Here is an 18,337-nt window from a genome sequence, read left to right on the forward strand (position 1 = left end):
GGGTAACAATGGGAGTTCATAACTCACTTGAATCTAATGTGGGAAATATGATATCTCAAGAGCTATGTAATGTTCTCAGCAACGAATATAAAAAAGAGGTTCATTTTACTTTGTAGTTGAGATCTATTTCCGTGACATGTTTAGTTGTGTTCCCTCCTATAGTCCTCCCATGCTCTAGTTATTCTGATATGGAAAAACTAGCTGATATGCCCAACCAGTCTGAAAATCAGTGACAATTTTTCATTAAGCCTAAAGTCACTTCACATTTGCTACAGTCATACTAAATACACTTCTTTGTTGGGAGTTTCAAATATATTTCCATCAGCTAGATCACAAGTACCTAGAACTCCCATTCTTGTTTATGTAATAGTGAGTTCATCAGATTAAATGCTGTACTCTTGAATAAAACAAAATAGGAATAATTTACTCATAAGCTTCCTATGTAAACCATCTTTATTTACAAAATACTATCTTAAGAATTATAGTTTCATTGAGCTTCAATTGGAGCCAAAGTATAGTCAATTACTGAAGTAAAAGCAGTTACTTAAAAACTAAAAATGAGAGAAAAGTCAAATTACATTTGAAGAGAGAGCAACAGTATGAGGTTTCTTGATTGGTTCTGGATGTAACAGGCTCATTTGCAGGTGGAAGGAACCCTTCAGGGAAATCACTTGTACTTTCAGAATGCGGGTGTAGAGGGCTGAATTCCAGCTCTTGGGGGAAGATTGAGAGGAAAACCCTCTCCCTGCATAGACACTTCGCATTGGAAATGGAGTGGGTGGCGGGCCAGGTGGAAAATAATCTCCAGGTTCCCATACAAGTTTCCTCGGAGAGGTGGAGGGAAAAAAAAGGTCCTCTTCTCATGAACTGACTCCTTGGGTCAACTGGAAACAAGGCACCCCTTTGATTGCCAGCTTCAGTTCTTCCTCATTCACTTGAAAGAGTCTCCAGCTTGTTTTAGCTTCAGCTATTTGTGATCTGAGGGTTTCAGATTCACCTTGGAGGGACTGTATCCTTCTTGATAGATGCGCCCTCATTTCATCCTGTTGACCATGTTTAGCCTTCTGTGCTTTGAGCTCTTCTTCTAGAAAGAGCATTTCAACGCCATGGCTGGATTCAGACCAATGCAGCTTTTCGTAGGTTGCCTCCAGATGTTGTGCTTCCCTTGAACCCTTCTCAAACCTGCAGTCCTTTAAAGATGAGGCTAAGCCTTCATGTTCTTTTTCAACAAGGCTCACTTTTTCAAGAAGTCCACACTTTTTTTCAATAAGTCCCGCAAGATTTACAGCCAGCTTTTTTTCTCTTCCCACGTAAAGCCTGCTACTAACCGACTGAAAACATCTCCAGAAAAGTAAGAGAACAGCCAAAAATCTAAGAGCTGTACACATCACCAACTCCCAAGGAAAGCCATAAGGAAGATGGCCTGGCTTCATGTCTTCGGACAATGCTGCCACAACCGTTGGTGCTTCTTCCAGAACCACCCACTAGTATGGCTGAGAGGCAGCCCTTGGCTCCTCCATCACACCAAGACGGCTTTGGCTCTTGCCACCACAACCACAGCCTGCCCAGGCAGGCCAACGCAGGCTGTGGACACTCAGGTGTTTGGTCAGGAACTCCAACCTGCACCAGGCAATGGAGCAGACCACTGGGATCCCCTTCAGGGTGTGAGCGTATGGCAGGTGGTGGGCGTATGGTGGTGGGAGCCATGATCAAGGGCTCCCAGGAGCCTTGTTGTGCTCAACTGCCCATCAGGGGAGTCTTGTCCCCTTCCCTACCCAGTGCATCCTCAAGTGCCACAGGTTTAGGTCCCTCCCACTCCAGCCAGAGAGAATTCCTCCCCATGCCACACACCCCTTGATTTGGTTTAGGCCAGGCCAAGGCGGGGCTTAGTAGGAAGATTCCATCCAGTCATCATAACATTCAGTTTGATGTCACTCAAATTCTAAAGCTGTCTAAACTGTTCAAACAGCTTTCAAGGCCTATATTGGTCTTTGTGTCGCTTGCCTTTTGTTTTATTTTATTTTATTTTATTTTTTGGTTTTTTTTTGGCCTTTAGTTTTAGTGACTCAGTCCTTTCCCTGCCCTTGTACTCTCCCTATTTCCTCCTTCCTTGCTTCCTTCCTCCCTTCCTGGTTTTTCTCCTTTTCTTCTTCCTTCTTTTCTACCTCCCTCCATCCCTCCAACTTTGCCTCCCTCCCTTCCAACTTTTTCTCTCCCTTCCGTCCCTTTTTTTTTTCCTTGCAAGTGTTTGGGGTGAAAATCCATGGCAGGCCAGCCCCAAGCTAGGCAAGGTCACTGCCAGTGAGCTACAACATCCCCAGACCTGCTGCCACTTCCTACGCAAGTAATTTGAATTATCTCTAAAGAGAAACTCTCACATTAGTCTACTTTCAGTAATTTCAGAAGAGTTGCTAACATGGGCACAAATCAGTTATGACAAGTCATTTTTGAGAAGCACGGCACAGAAAATGTTCCCAAAAAGAGGGTGTTGAAAACGTCAGTTGGTTTTCAGGTCAGCATTTCTAGACTAGTATTTGTTGAAAATTCTTCAAACTCTTCTTTCAGATGTTTTTTTTTTTTGGACTTTTCATGGGCTTGAAAACATCTAAGGAAGCTGGCTGGTCCTTATAAATATATAGCCAAGAGAAGGATGGATATGACTCTCTGAAATGGATGTAAATCATGAACGTGAATTATATTGTTGATGTTAAGACAACGAGTTCATGGCTTGATGTACCAAAAGGACATCCCAACATTGTTTTCCTCCCAAGTTAGCACTTGACTTGTTGATGAGTCACATATGAGGTTCGAAGGAGAAGATGCACAAGTCATCACTGGTTTTGTAAGCATGCAAGTTCCAAGCCCATAGGCCACCATGCATGATTAGACCTGTTGTTATTTACACTTACATGGCCAGAGCTGTATCACTGTCTCAAAGTTGCCAAATGAGAGTAGCTTGTTTTCCTCTCCAGCACCTGTATCGAATGACCAGCTTTCAAGTGGACTTCCCTGAGCCTTTTCAGTATCTGAACATGCGAGTCCAAAACACTTTAGTCCTACTACTAAAAAGGATACTCACTGTAACACTGTTTTTCTGACCATTAAATGGACAATAAGGTGACCCTGGTGTGCAATGAACAGGACTCATTGAAGATGTAATGCCTGTTGGTGAATGACACTTTTCTAGGTTTCACGGGCCATGTGGAGGAATCAGCCCAAACACCTTGAAATACCACTTAATTCATAGTTTACTTAAGGACACATGTGGCTTAGGGAGAACTTCTTTCCTCTGAAAGTGTTTCTTCAAACGAGATGAGAGTCGAAAAGAAGGTATTGAGAACACTAAGTAAAATGGCTGTGCTTTGTGGAACTGGGAGGATTCCTCAATACATGTAACAATGTTTGTCACTGCCTTTGGACCTAACACGTATCAGTGTATATGAACAGAGGCACAGCAAGAAAGATAGCTGGCATAAAACACCAAGGGGAAGGGGCTAAGCTGCCTTACTAGGTTTACTTTTTTCACTCTGGTGGCACTTTCTGTTGTCTGTATGAACAGAGTTTCCAAGTACTTTCCCACTTAGCCGGCCTCTCTGTTATTCATACAGTTGAACTACCAGGGAGAGATGGATCAGTTTACCACCTGTGAGGCCTTTTCTTCCACATTTTCTGCCCATTGCATGCTTTGGTTTTTTCCAGCTCTTCCTACAAGCCCCCCTAATCCTGATCTCCCCTTAGTCCTGATGATTTCTTTAAGTTTCCCCTTTGCTCCTGTTCATGGAGTCCTGTGTACAGATATTATACCTGATTCTATTGAACTCTACTTAATCCTTTCTCACCTCTGTGCTCCTTTTACCAAGTCACTCCTCAATACTTACTGTAACCCTTTGAATTTTTTGTCCATGGTCATTTAAAAAACTCTTTAAAAATTGAACCATTTCGCATGCAGATACAGTCTTCTTGGTCTGCTATTAATCCCCCACTACTGACATTGTAAGTTATTGAAATGTACACTTCCAGACCGTTTTCAGATTTTTGATTTCTGTATACCTATCTGTCTCTCTATTTACAAACATAACATGGTATTCTGAAAGTATCGTTCTGCTTTTGGAGCACTACATTGTGTTTTTCAGAAGCAGGCCTATAACACAGAGATGAATCCATGTTACCTAGGTTGAGTTCAAATTGGTATGTGCACTGTGATTCCCATTATATTGTTCTACCTACTAATGGACAGTTAAGTTATATCCAGACCTCCCCCCCTCCCCCATTAATTAAAACCCCTGTGGAGAGACATGTGGATGCCTTTATGAACATATTGATAATTTTTCATGGCAGTGTTTTCCAAAAACCAGTTAGTAAAATCAATTGATTCCTTTGCAGCCTGAAGTTACCTTCATTCCAGTTTACTGGTATAAGAACCACAGTACATCAGCAACTATTCTCCAATAGTATTTCAGGCAGAAGTCATTCTAGATAACAATCAGTGCGGGATCCTCCATGTATTTTACACAGCCCATGGCAGGGGACATCTAATCAGGTGAGACAGACTGATTAGATTTATTCTGTTTGTAGGCTTTGTTTTTTTAGGCCTGAATTTTTCACATTTCAATTAATTGTAGGTCAAGTATCAGGCGGATTCTTCACTGGGCTTGAAATGTGATAAAACTGCTTCTTATTTTTAAGAAGGCCGTTGCAATCCTGCATTTATTTTACACCTCAGTGCATGTTTTACACACAAACACACACCCCCACCTCACACACACACACATCAACAAACACAAACACATAATTAGAGCACATTTAGCACTCAAATAAAGCTTTCACTATTAATTCATGACTAAGGTATTCTTTTAATAAGAATTGTGCCTTGGTCTCTACTGGGGAAACATTGTTCAATGTGCGTTCTCTGGTTTGTTGTAGGGCAGTGAATGTTCACTTGTTGGCAATGATATAGAAATGGGAAGTAAGAGTTTAAATGTTTTTATAGTAGGTAGGCAGCGTCAGAGTATGGAATCTAAGAATAAGAAATTGGGGAATTTCCACTTTTTTTCTTCATTTCAATCTCCTAATAATTCATATATATTTTCCAAATGTCTCTGAGAAAACAAGGACTAGGTCAATCCACATATCCGTGAACCATAGCAGAATGCAATTCTGAATTTCATAGAAACAGTCATAAAATCAAAAAGACAGGTGCTGGGGTTTTGGCTCAGCACTAGAGTGCTGGCTTCGCACTTTCAAAGGTCCTGATTTGGATCCCCAAAACCATATGTGAAAGGAATGAATGAAGCAATGCATGAGTGTATGATGAATGAATTAAAGGTATAAGGAGGAGGAGGAAGAGGAGAAGGAGGAGGAGAAATAGAAGAAGATGATGAGTAATTTGACAGAAGGGAAAATGGGGAGCAGAGTGAGTTTAAAGTGTGGTTTCCAATTCCCAAACGTTAAATTACAGCAGCTGGGATAGAGAGAGAAGATGGGAGGGCAGGAGAGGGGGGAGAGTAGAGGATAGAAAAGGTAGCAGAATAGAACAGTTACTAATATGGCATTTTGTAAAAATGTGGATGTGTAAACAATGTGATTGTGCAATCTGTATATGGGGTAACAATGGGAGTTCATAACTCACTTGAATCTAATGTGGGAAATATGATATCTCAAGAGCTATGTAATGTTCTCAGCAACGAATATAAAAAAGAGGTTCATTTTACTTTGTAGTTGAGATCTATTTCCGTGACATGTTTAGTTGTGTTCCCTCCTATAGTCCTCCCATGCTCTAGTTATTCTGATATGGAAAAACTAGCTGATATGCCCAACCAGTCTGAAAATCAGTGACAATTTTTCATTAAGCCTAAAGTCACTTCACATTTGCTACAGTCATACTAAATACACTTCTTTGTTGGGAGTTTCAAATATATTTCCATCAGCTAGATCACAAGTACCTAGAACTCCCATTCTTGTTTATGTAATAGTGAGTTCATCAGATTAAATGCTGTACTCTTGAATAAAACAAAATAGGAATAATTTACTCATAAGCTTCCTATGTAAACCATCTTTATTTACAAAATACTATCTTAAGAATTATAGTTTCATTGAGCTTCAATTGGAGCCAAAGTATAGTCAATTACTGAAGTAAAAGCAGTTACTTAAAAACTAAAAATGAGAGAAAAGTCAAATTACATTTGAAGAGAGAGCAACAGTATGAGGTTTCTTGATTGGTTCTGGATGTAACAGGCTCATTTGCAGGTGGAAGGAACCCTTCAGGGAAATCACTTGTACTTTCAGAATGCGGGTGTAGAGGGCTGAATTCCAGCTCTTGGGGGAAGATTGAGAGGAAAACCCTCTCCCTGCATAGACACTTCGCATTGGAAATGGAGTGGGTGGCGGGCCAGGTGGAAAATAATCTCCAGGTTCCCATACAAGTTTCCTCGGAGAGGTGGAGGGAAAAAAAAGGTCCTCTTCTCATGAACTGACTCCTTGGGTCAACTGGAAACAAGGCACCCCTTTGATTGCCAGCTTCAGTTCTTCCTCATTCACTTGAAAGAGTCTCCAGCTTGTTTTAGCTTCAGCTATTTGTGATCTGAGGGTTTCAGATTCACCTTGGAGGGACTGTATCCTTCTTGATAGATGCGCCCTCATTTCATCCTGTTGACCATGTTTAGCCTTCTGTGCTTTGAGCTCTTCTTCTAGAAAGAGCATTTCAACGCCATGGCTGGATTCAGACCAATGCAGCTTTTCGTAGGTTGCCTCCAGATGTTGTGCTTCCCTTGAACCCTTCTCAAACCTGCAGTCCTTTAAAGATGAGGCTAAGCCTTCATGTTCTTTTTCAACAAGGCTCACTTTTTCAAGAAGTCCACACTTTTTTTCAATAAGTCCCGCAAGATTTACAGCCAGCTTTTTTTCTCTTCCCACGTAAAGCCTGCTACTAACCGACTGAAAACATCTCCAGAAAAGTAAGAGAACAGCCAAAAATCTAAGAGCTGTACACATCACCAACTCCCAAGGAAAGCCATAAGGAAGATGGCCTGGCTTCATGTCTTCGGACAATGCTGCCACAACCGTTGGTGCTTCTTCCAGAACCACCCACTAGTATGGCTGAGAGGCAGCCCTTGGCTCCTCCATCACACCAAGACGGCTTTGGCTCTTGCCACCACAACCACAGCCTGCCCAGGCAGGCCAACGCAGGCTGTGGACACTCAGGTGTTTGGTCAGGAACTCCAACCTGCACCAGGCAATGGAGCAGACCACTGGGATCCCCTTCAGGGTGTGAGCGTATGGCAGGTGGTGGGCGTATGGTGGTGGGAGCCATGATCAAGGGCTCCCAGGAGCCTTGTTGTGCTCAACTGCCCATCAGGGGAGTCTTGTCCCCTTCCCTACCCAGTGCATCCTCAAGTGCCACAGGTTTAGGTCCCTCCCACTCCAGCCAGAGAGAATTCCTCCCCATGCCACACACCCCTTGATTTGGTTTAGGCCAGGCCAAGGCGGGGCTTAGTAGGAAGATTCCATCCAGTCATCATAACATTCAGTTTGATGTCACTCAAATTCTAAAGCTGTCTAAACTGTTCAAACAGCTTTCAAGGCCTATATTGGTCTTTGTGTCGCTTGCCTTTTGTTTTATTTTATTTTATTTTATTTTTTGGTTTTTTTTTGGCCTTTAGTTTTAGTGACTCAGTCCTTTCCCTGCCCTTGTACTCTCCCTATTTCCTCCTTCCTTGCTTCCTTCCTCCCTTCCTGGTTTTTCTCCTTTTCTTCTTCCTTCTTTTCTACCTCCCTCCATCCCTCCAACTTTGCCTCCCTCCCTTCCAACTTTTTCTCTCCCTTCCGTCCCTTTTTTTTTTCCTTGCAAGTGTTTGGGGTGAAAATCCATGGCAGGCCAGCCCCAAGCTAGGCAAGGTCACTGCCAGTGAGCTACAACATCCCCAGACCTGCTGCCACTTCCTACGCAAGTAATTTGAATTATCTCTAAAGAGAAACTCTCACATTAGTCTACTTTCAGTAATTTCAGAAGAGTTGCTAACATGGGCACAAATCAGTTATGACAAGTCATTTTTGAGAAGCACGGCACAGAAAATGTTCCCAAAAAGAGGGTGTTGAAAACGTCAGTTGGTTTTCAGGTCAGCATTTCTAGACTAGTATTTGTTGAAAATTCTTCAAACTCTTCTTTCAGATGTTTTTTTTTTTTGGACTTTTCATGGGCTTGAAAACATCTAAGGAAGCTGGCTGGTCCTTATAAATATATAGCCAAGAGAAGGATGGATATGACTCTCTGAAATGGATGTAAATCATGAACGTGAATTATATTGTTGATGTTAAGACAACGAGTTCATGGCTTGATGTACCAAAAGGACATCCCAACATTGTTTTCCTCCCAAGTTAGCACTTGACTTGTTGATGAGTCACATATGAGGTTCGAAGGAGAAGATGCACAAGTCATCACTGGTTTTGTAAGCATGCAAGTTCCAAGCCCATAGGCCACCATGCATGATTAGACCTGTTGTTATTTACACTTACATGGCCAGAGCTGTATCACTGTCTCAAAGTTGCCAAATGAGAGTAGCTTGTTTTCCTCTCCAGCACCTGTATCGAATGACCAGCTTTCAAGTGGACTTCCCTGAGCCTTTTCAGTATCTGAACATGCGAGTCCAAAACACTTTAGTCCTACTACTAAAAAGGATACTCACTGTAACACTGTTTTTCTGACCATTAAATGGACAATAAGGTGACCCTGGTGTGCAATGAACAGGACTCATTGAAGATGTAATGCCTGTTGGTGAATGACACTTTTCTAGGTTTCACGGGCCATGTGGAGGAATCAGCCCAAACACCTTGAAATACCACTTAATTCATAGTTTACTTAAGGACACATGTGGCTTAGGGAGAACTTCTTTCCTCTGAAAGTGTTTCTTCAAACGAGATGAGAGTCGAAAAGAAGGTATTGAGAACACTAAGTAAAATGGCTGTGCTTTGTGGAACTGGGAGGATTCCTCAATACATGTAACAATGTTTGTCACTGCCTTTGGACCTAACACGTATCAGTGTATATGAACAGAGGCACAGCAAGAAAGATAGCTGGCATAAAACACCAAGGGGAAGGGGCTAAGCTGCCTTACTAGGTTTACTTTTTTCACTCTGGTGGCACTTTCTGTTGTCTGTATGAACAGAGTTTCCAAGTACTTTCCCACTTAGCCGGCCTCTCTGTTATTCATACAGTTGAACTACCAGGGAGAGATGGATCAGTTTACCACCTGTGAGGCCTTTTCTTCCACATTTTCTGCCCATTGCATGCTTTGGTTTTTTCCAGCTCTTCCTACAAGCCCCCCTAATCCTGATCTCCCCTTAGTCCTGATGATTTCTTTAAGTTTCCCCTTTGCTCCTGTTCATGGAGTCCTGTGTACAGATATTATACCTGATTCTATTGAACTCTACTTAATCCTTTCTCACCTCTGTGCTCCTTTTACCAAGTCACTCCTCAATACTTACTGTAACCCTTTGAATTTTTTGTCCATGGTCATTTAAAAAACTCTTTAAAAATTGAACCATTTCGCATGCAGATACAGTCTTCTTGGTCTGCTATTAATCCCCCACTACTGACATTGTAAGTTATTGAAATGTACACTTCCAGACCGTTTTCAGATTTTTGATTTCTGTATACCTATCTGTCTCTCTATTTACAAACATAACATGGTATTCTGAAAGTATCGTTCTGCTTTTGGAGCACTACATTGTGTTTTTCAGAAGCAGGCCTATAACACAGAGATGAATCCATGTTACCTAGGTTGAGTTCAAATTGGTATGTGCACTGTGATTCCCATTATATTGTTCTACCTACTAATGGACAGTTAAGTTATATCCAGACCTCCCCCCCTCCCCCATTAAGTAAAACCCCTGTGGAGAGACATGTGGATGCCTTTATGAACATATTGATAATTTTTCATGGCAGTGTTTTCCAAAAACCAGTTAGTAAAATCAATTGATTCCTTTGCAGCCTGAAGTTACCTTCATTCCAGTTTACTGGTATAAGAACCACAGTACATCAGCAACTATTCTCCAATAGTATTTCAGGCAGAAGTCATTCTAGATAACAATCAGTGCGGGATCCTCCATGTATTTTACACAGCCCATGGCAGGGGACATCTAATCAGGTGAGACAGACTGATTAGATTTATTCTGTTTGTAGGCTTTGTTTTTTTAGGCCTGAATTTTTCACATTTCAATTAATTGTAGGTCAAGTATCAGGCGGATTCTTCACTGGGCTTGAAATGTGATAAAGCTGCTTCTTATTTTTAAGAAGGCCGTTGCAATCCTGCATTTATTTTACACCTCAGTGCATGTTTTACACACAAACACACACCCCCACCTCACACACACACACATCAACAAACACAAACACATAATTAGAGCACATTTAGCACTCAAATAAAGCTTTCACTATTAATTCATGACTAAGGTATTCTTTTAATAAGAATTGTGCCTTGGTCTCTACTGGGGAAACATTGTTCAATGTGCGTTCTCTGGTTTGTTGTAGGGCAGTGAATGTTCACTTGTTGGCAATGATATAGAAATGGGAAGTAAGAGTTTAAATGTTTTTATAGTAGGTAGGCAGCGTCAGAGTATGGAATCTAAGAATAAGAAATTGGGGAATTTCCACTTTTTTTCTTCATTTCAATCTCCTAATAATTCATATATATTTTCCAAATGTCTCTGAGAAAACAAGGACTAGGTCAATCCACATATCCGTGAACCATAGCAGAATGCAATTCTGAATTTCATAGAAACAGTCATAAAATCAAAAAGACAGGTGCTGGGGTTTTGGCTCAGCACTAGAGTGCTGGCTTCGCACTTTCAAAGGTCCTGATTTGGATCCCCAAAACCATATGTGAAAGGAATGAATGAAGCAATGCATGAGTGTATGATGAATGAATTAAAGGTATAAGGAGGAGGAGGAAGAGGAGAAGGAGGAGGAGAAATAGAAGAAGATGATGAGTAATTTGACAGAAGGGAAAATGGGGAGCAGAGTGAGTTTAAAGTGTGGTTTCCAATTCCCAAACGTTAAATTACAGCAGCTGGGATAGAGAGAGAAGATGGGAGGGCAGGAGAGGTCGGAGAGTAGAGGATAGAAAAGGTAGCAGAATACAACAGTTACTAATATGGCATTTTGTAAAAATGTGGATGTGTAAACAATGTGATTGTGCAATCTGTATATGGGGTAACAATGGGAGTTCATAACTCACTTGAATCTAATGTAGGAAATATGATATCTCAAGAGCTATGTAATGTTTTCAGCAACGAATATAAAAAAGAGGTGTTCATTTTACTTTGTAGTTGAGATCTATTTCCGTGACATGTTTAGTTGTGTTCCCTCCTATAGTCCTCCCATGCTCTAGTTATTCTGATATGGAAAAACTAGCTGATATGCCCAACCAGTCTGAAAATCAGTGACAATTTTTCATTAAGCCTAAAGTCACTTCACATTTGCTACAGTCATACTAAATACACTTCTTTGTTGGGAGTTTCAAATATATTTCCATCAGCTAGATCACAAGTACCTAGAACTCCCATTCTTGTTTATGTAATAGTGAGTTCATCAGATTAAATGCTGTACTCTTGAATAAAACAAAATAGGAATAATTTACTCATAAGCTTCCTATGTAAACCATCTTTATTTACAAAATACTATCTTAAGAATTATAGTTTCATTGAGCTTCAATTGGAGCCAAAGTATAGTCAATTACTGAAGTAAAAGCAGTTACTTAAAAACTAAAAATGAGAGAAAAGTCAAATTACATTTGAAGAGAGAGCAACAGTATGAGGTTTCTTGATTGGTTCTGGATGTTGAGTAACAGGCTCATTTGCAGGTGGAAGGAACCCTTCAGGGAAATCACTTGTACTTTCAGAATGCGGGTGTAGAGGGCTGAATTCCAGCTCTTGGGGGAAGATTGAGAGGAAAACCCTCTCCCTGCATAGACACTTCGCATTGGAAATGGAGTGGGTGGCGGGCCAGGTGGAAAATAATCTCCAGGTTCCCATACAAGTTTCCTCGGAGAGGTGGAGGGAAAAAAAAGGTCCTCTTCTCATGAACTGACTCCTTGGGTCAACTGGAAACAAGGCACCCCTTTGATTGCCAGCTTCAGTTCTTCCTCATTCACTTGAAAGAGTCTCCAGCTTGTTTTAGCTTCAGCTATTTGTGATCTGAGGGTTTCAGATTCACCTTGGAGGGACTGCATCCTTCTTGATAGATGCGCCCTCATTTCATCCTGTTGACCATGTTTAGCCTTCTGTGCTTTGAGCTCTTCTTCTAGAAAGAGCATTTCAACGCCATGGCTGGATTCGGACCAATGCAGCTTTTCGTAGGTTGCCTCCAGATGTTGTGCTTCCCTTGAACCCTTCTCAAACCTGCAGTCCTTTAAAGATGAGGCTAAGCCTTCATGTTCTTTTTCAACAAGGCTCACTTTTTCAAGAAGTCCACACTTTTTTTCAATAAGTCCCGCAAGATTTACAGCCAGCTTTTTTTCTCTTCCCACGTAAAGCCTGCTACTAACCGACTGAAAACATCTCCAGAAAAGTAAGAGAACAGCCAAAAATCTAAGAGCTGTACACATCACCAACTCCCAAGGAAAGCCATAAGGAAGATGGCCTGGCTTCATGTCTTCGGACAATGCTGCCACAACCGTTGGTGCTTCTTCCAGAACCACCCACTAGTATGGCTGAGAGGCAGCCCTTGGCTCCTCCATCACACCAAGACGGCTTTGGCTCTTGCCACCACAACCACAGCCTGCCCAGGCAGGCCAACGCAGGCTGTGGACACTCAGGTGTTTGGTCAGGAACTCCAACCTGCACCAGGCAACGGAGCAGACCACTGCGATCCCCTTCAGGGTGTGAGCGTATGGCAGGTGGTGGGCGTATGGTGGTGGGAGCCATGATCAAGGGCTCCCAGGAGCCTTGTTGTGCTCAACTGCCCATCAGGGGAGTCTTGTCCCCTTCACTACCCAGTGCATCCTCAAGTGCCACAGGTTTAGGTCCCTCCCACTCCAGCCAGAGAGAATTCCTCCCCATGCCACACACCCCTTGATTTGGTTTAGGCCAGGCCAAGGCGGGGCTTAGTAGGAAGATTCCATCCAGTCATCATAACATTCAGTTTGATGTCACTCAAATTCTAAAGCTGTCTAAACTGTTCAAACAGCTTTCAAGGCCTATATTGGTCTTTGTGTCGCTTGCCTTTTGTTTTATTTTATTTTATTTTATTTTTTGTTTTTTTTTTTGGCCTTTAGTTTTAGTGACTCAGTCCTTTCCCTGCCCTTGTACTCTCCCTATTTCCTCCTTCCTTGCTTCCTTCCTCCCTTCCTGGTTTTTCTCCTTTTCTTCTTCCTTCTTTTCTACCTCCCTCCATCACTCCAACTTTGCCTCCCTCCCTTCCAACTTTTTCTCTCCCTTCCATCCCTTTTTTTTTTTCTTGCAAGTGTTTGGGGTGAAAATCCATGGCAGGCCAGCCCCAAGCTAGGCAAGGTCACTGCCAGTGAGCTACAACATCCCCAGACCTGCTGCCACTTCCTACGCAAGTAATTTGAATTATCTCTAAAGAGAAACTCTCACATTAGTCTACTTTCAGTAATTTCATAAGAGTTGCTAACATGGGCACAAATCAGTTATGACAAGTCATTTTTGAGAAGCACGGCACAGAAAATGTTCCCAAAAAGAGGGTGTTGAAAACGTCAGTTGGTTTTCAGGTCAGCATTTCTAGACTAGTATTTGTTGAAAATTCTTCAAACTCTTCTTTCAGATGTTTTTTTTTTTTTTTGGACTTTTCATGGGCTTGAAAACATCTAAGGAAGCTGGCTGGTCCTTATAAATATATAGCCAAGAGAAGGATGGATATGACTCTCTGAAATGGATGTAAATCATGAACGTGAATTATATTGTTGATGTTAAGACAACGAGTTCATGGCTTGATGTACCAAAAGGACATCCCAACATTGTTTTCCTCCCAAGTTAGCACTTGACTTGTTGATGAGTCACATATGAGGTTCGAAGGAGAAGATGCACAAGTCATCACTGGTTTTGTAAGCATGCAAGTTCCAAGCCCATAGGCCACCATGCATGATTAGACCTGTTGTTATTTACACTTACATGGCCAGAGCTGTATCACTGTCTCAAAGTTGCCAAATGAGAGTAGCTTGTTTTCCTCTCCAGCACCTGTATCGAATGACCAGCTTTCAAGTGGACTTCCCTGAGCCTTTTCAGTATCTGAACATGCGAGTCCAAAACACTTTAGTCCTACTACTAAAAAGGATACTCACTGTAACACTGTTTTTCTGACCATTAAATGGACAATAAGGTGACCCTGGTGTGCAAAGAACAGGACTCATTGAAGATGTAATGCCTGTTGGTGAATGACACTTTTCTAGGTTTCACGGGCCATGTGGAGGAATCAGCCCAAACACCTTGAAATACCACTTAATTCATAGTTTACTTAAGGACACATGTGGCTTAGGGAGAACTTCTTTCCTCTGAAAGTGTTTCTTCAAACGAGATGAGAGTCGAAAAGAAGGTATTGAGAACACTAAGTAAAATGGCTGTGCTTTGTGGAACTGGGAGGATTCCTCAATACATGTAACAATGTTTGTCACTGCCTTTGGACCTAACACGTATCAGTGTATATGAACAGAGGCACAGCAAGAAAGATAGCTGGCATAAAACACCAAGGGGAAGGGGCTTAGCTGCCTTACTAGGTTTACTTTTTTCACTCTGGTGGCACTTTCTGTTGTCTGTATGAACAGAGTTTCCAAGTACTTTCCCACTTAGCCGGCCTCTCTGTTATTCATACAGTTGAACTACCAGGGAGAGATGGATCAGTTTACCACCTGTGAGGCCTTTTCTTCCACATTTTCTGCCCATTGCATGCTTTGGTTTTTTCCAGCTCTTCCTACAAGCCCCCCTAATCCTGATCTCCCCTTAGTCCTGATGATTTCTTTAAGTTTCCCCTTTGCTCCTGTTCATGGAGTCCTGTGTACAGATATTATACCTGATTCTATTGAACTCTACTTAATCCTTTCTCACCTCTGTGCTCCTTTTACCAAGTCACTCCTCAATACTTACTGTAACCCTTTGAATTTTTTGTCCATGGTCATTTAAAAAACTCTTTAAAAATTGAACCATTTCGCATGCAGATACAGTCTTCTTGGTCTGCTATTAATCCCCCACTACTGACATTGTAAGTTATTGAAATGTACACTTCCAGACCGTTTTCAGATTTTTGATTTCTGTATACCTATCTGTCTCTCTATTTACAAACATAACATGGTATTCTGAAAGTATCGTTCTGCTTTTGGAGCACTACATTGTGTTTTTCAGAAGCAGGCCTATAACACAGAGATGAATCCATGTTACCTAGGTTGAGTTCAAATTGGTATGTGCACTGTGATTCCCATTATATTGTTCTACCTACTAATGGACAGTTAAGTTATATCCAGACCTCCCCCCCTCCCCCATTAAGTAAAACCCCTGTGGAGAGACATGTGGATGCCTTTATGAACATATTGATAATTTTTCATGGCAGTGTTTTCCAAAAACCAGTTAGTAAAATCAATTGATTCCTTTGCAGCCTGAAGTTACCTTCATTCCAGTTTACTGGTATAAGAACCACAGTACATCAGCAACTATTCTCCAATAGTATTTCAGGCAGAAGTCATTCTAGATAACAATCAGTGCGGGATCCTCCATGTATTTTACACAGCCCATGGCAGGGGACATCTAATCAGGTGAGACAGACTGATTAGATTTATTCTGTTTGTAGGCTTTGTTTTTTTAGGCCTGAATTTTTCACATTTCAATTAATTGTAGGTCAAGTATCAGGCGGATTCTTCACTGGGCTTGAAATGTGATAAAACTGCTTCTTATTTTTAAGAAGGCCGTTGCAATCCTGCATTTATTTTACACCTCAGTGCATGTTTTACACACAAACACACACCCCCACCTCACACACACACACATCAACAAACACAAACACATAATTAGAGCACATTTAGCACTCAAATAAAGCTTTCACTATTAATTCATGACTAAGGTATTCTTTTAATAAGAATTGTGCCTTGGTCTCTACTGGGGAAACATTGTTCAATGTGCGTTCTCTGGTTTGTTGTAGGGCAGTGAATGTTCACTTGTTGGCAATGATATAGAAATGGGAAGTAAGAGTTTAAATGTTTTTATAGTAGGTAGGCAGCGTCAGAGTATGGAATCTAAGAATAAGAAATTGGGGAATTTCCACTTTTTTTCTTCATTTCAATCTCCTAATAATTCATATATATTTTCCAAATGTCTCTGAGAAAACAAGGACTAGGTCAATCCACATATCCGTGAACCATAGCAGAATGCAATTCTGAATTTCATAGAAACAGTCATAAAATCAAAAAGACAGGTGCTGGGGTTTTGGCTCAGCACTAGAGTGCTGGCTTCGCACTTTCAAAGGTCCTGATTTGGATCCCCAAAACCATATGTGAAAGGAATGAATGAAGCAATGCATGAGTGTATGATGAATGAATTAAAGGTATAAGGAGGAGGAGGAAGAGGAGAAGGAGGAGGAGAAATAGAAGAAGATGATGAGTAATTTGACAGAAGGGAAAATGGGGAGCAGAGTGAGTTTAAAGTGTGGTTTCCAATTCCCAAACGTTAAATTACAGCAGCTGGGATAGAGAGAGAAGATGGGAGGGCAGGAGAGGGGGGAGAGTAGAGGATAGAAAAGGTAGCAGAATAGAACAGTTACTAATATGGCATTTTGTAAAAATGTGGATGTGTAAACAATGTGATTGTGCAATCTGTATATGGGGTAACAATGGGAGTTCATAACTCACTTGAATCTAATGTGGGAAATATGATATCTCAAGAGCTATGTAATGTTCTCAGCAACGAATATAAAAAAGAGGTTCATTTTACTTTGTAGTTGAGATCTATTTCCGTGACATGTTTAGTTGTGTTCCCTCCTATAGTCCTCCCATGCTCTAGTTATTCTGATATGGAAAAACTAGCTGATATGCCCAACCAGTCTGAAAATCAGTGACAATTTTTCATTAAGCCTAAAGTCACTTCACATTTGCTACAGTCATACTAAATACACTTCTTTGTTGGGAGTTTCAAATATATTTCCATCAGCTAGATCACAAGTACCTAGAACTCCCATTCTTGTTTATGTAATAGTGAGTTCATCAGATTAAATGCTGTACTCTTGAATAAAACAAAATAGGAATAATTTACTCATAAGCTTCCTATGTAAACCATCTTTATTTACAAAATACTATCTTAAGAATTATAGTTTCATTGAGCTTCAATTGGAGCCAAAGTATAGTCAATTACTGAAGTAAAAGCAGTTACTTAAAAACTAAAAATGAGAGAAAAGTCAAATTACATTTGAAGAGAGAGCAACAGTATGAGGTTTCTTGATTGGTTCTGGATGTAACAGGCTCATTTGCAGGTGGAAGGAACCCTTCAGGGAAATCACTTGTACTTTCAGAATGCGGGTGTAGAGGGCTGAATTCCAGCTCTTGGGGGAAGATTGAGAGGAAAACCCTCTCCCTGCATAGACACTTCGCATTGGAAATGGAGTGGGTGGCGGGCCAGGTGGAAAATAATCTCCAGGTTCCCATACAAGTTTCCTCGGAGAGGTGGAGGGAAAAAAAAGGTCCTCTTCTCATGAACTGACTCCTTGGGTCAACTGGAAACAAGGCACCCCTTTGATTGCCAGCTTCAGTTCTTCCTCATTCACTTGAAAGAGTCTCCAGCTTGTTTTAGCTTCAGCTATTTGTGATCTGAGGGTTTCAGATTCACCTTGGAGGGACTGTATCCTTCTTGATAGATGCGCCCTCATTTCATCCTGTTGACCATGTTTAGCCTTCTGTGCTTTGAGCTCTTCTTCTAGAAAGAGCATTTCAACGCCATGGCTGGATTCAGACCAATGCAGCTTTTCGTAGGTTGCCTCCAGATGTTGTGCTTCCCTTGAACCCTTCTCAAACCTGCAGTCCTTTAAAGATGAGGCTAAGCCTTCATGTTCTTTTTCAACAAGGCTCACTTTTTCAAGAAGTCCACACTTTTTTTCAATAAGTCCCGCAAGATTTACAGCCAGCTTTTTTTCTCTTCCCACGTAAAGCCTGCTACTAACCGACTGAAAACATCTCCAGAAAAGTAAGAGAACAGCCAAAAATCTAAGAGCTGTACACATCACCAACTCCCAAGGAAAGCCATAAGGAAGATGGCCTGGCTTCATGTCTTCGGACAATGCTGCCACAACCGTTGGTGCTTCTTCCAGAACCACCCACTAGTATGGCTGAGAGGCAGCCCTTGGCTCCTCCAT

The sequence above is a fragment of the Callospermophilus lateralis genome, unplaced genomic scaffold (genome assembly GCF_048772815.1).
Source record: "Callospermophilus lateralis isolate mCalLat2 unplaced genomic scaffold, mCalLat2.hap1 Scaffold_286, whole genome shotgun sequence".
Taxonomy (NCBI): domain Eukaryota; kingdom Metazoa; phylum Chordata; class Mammalia; order Rodentia; family Sciuridae; genus Callospermophilus; species Callospermophilus lateralis.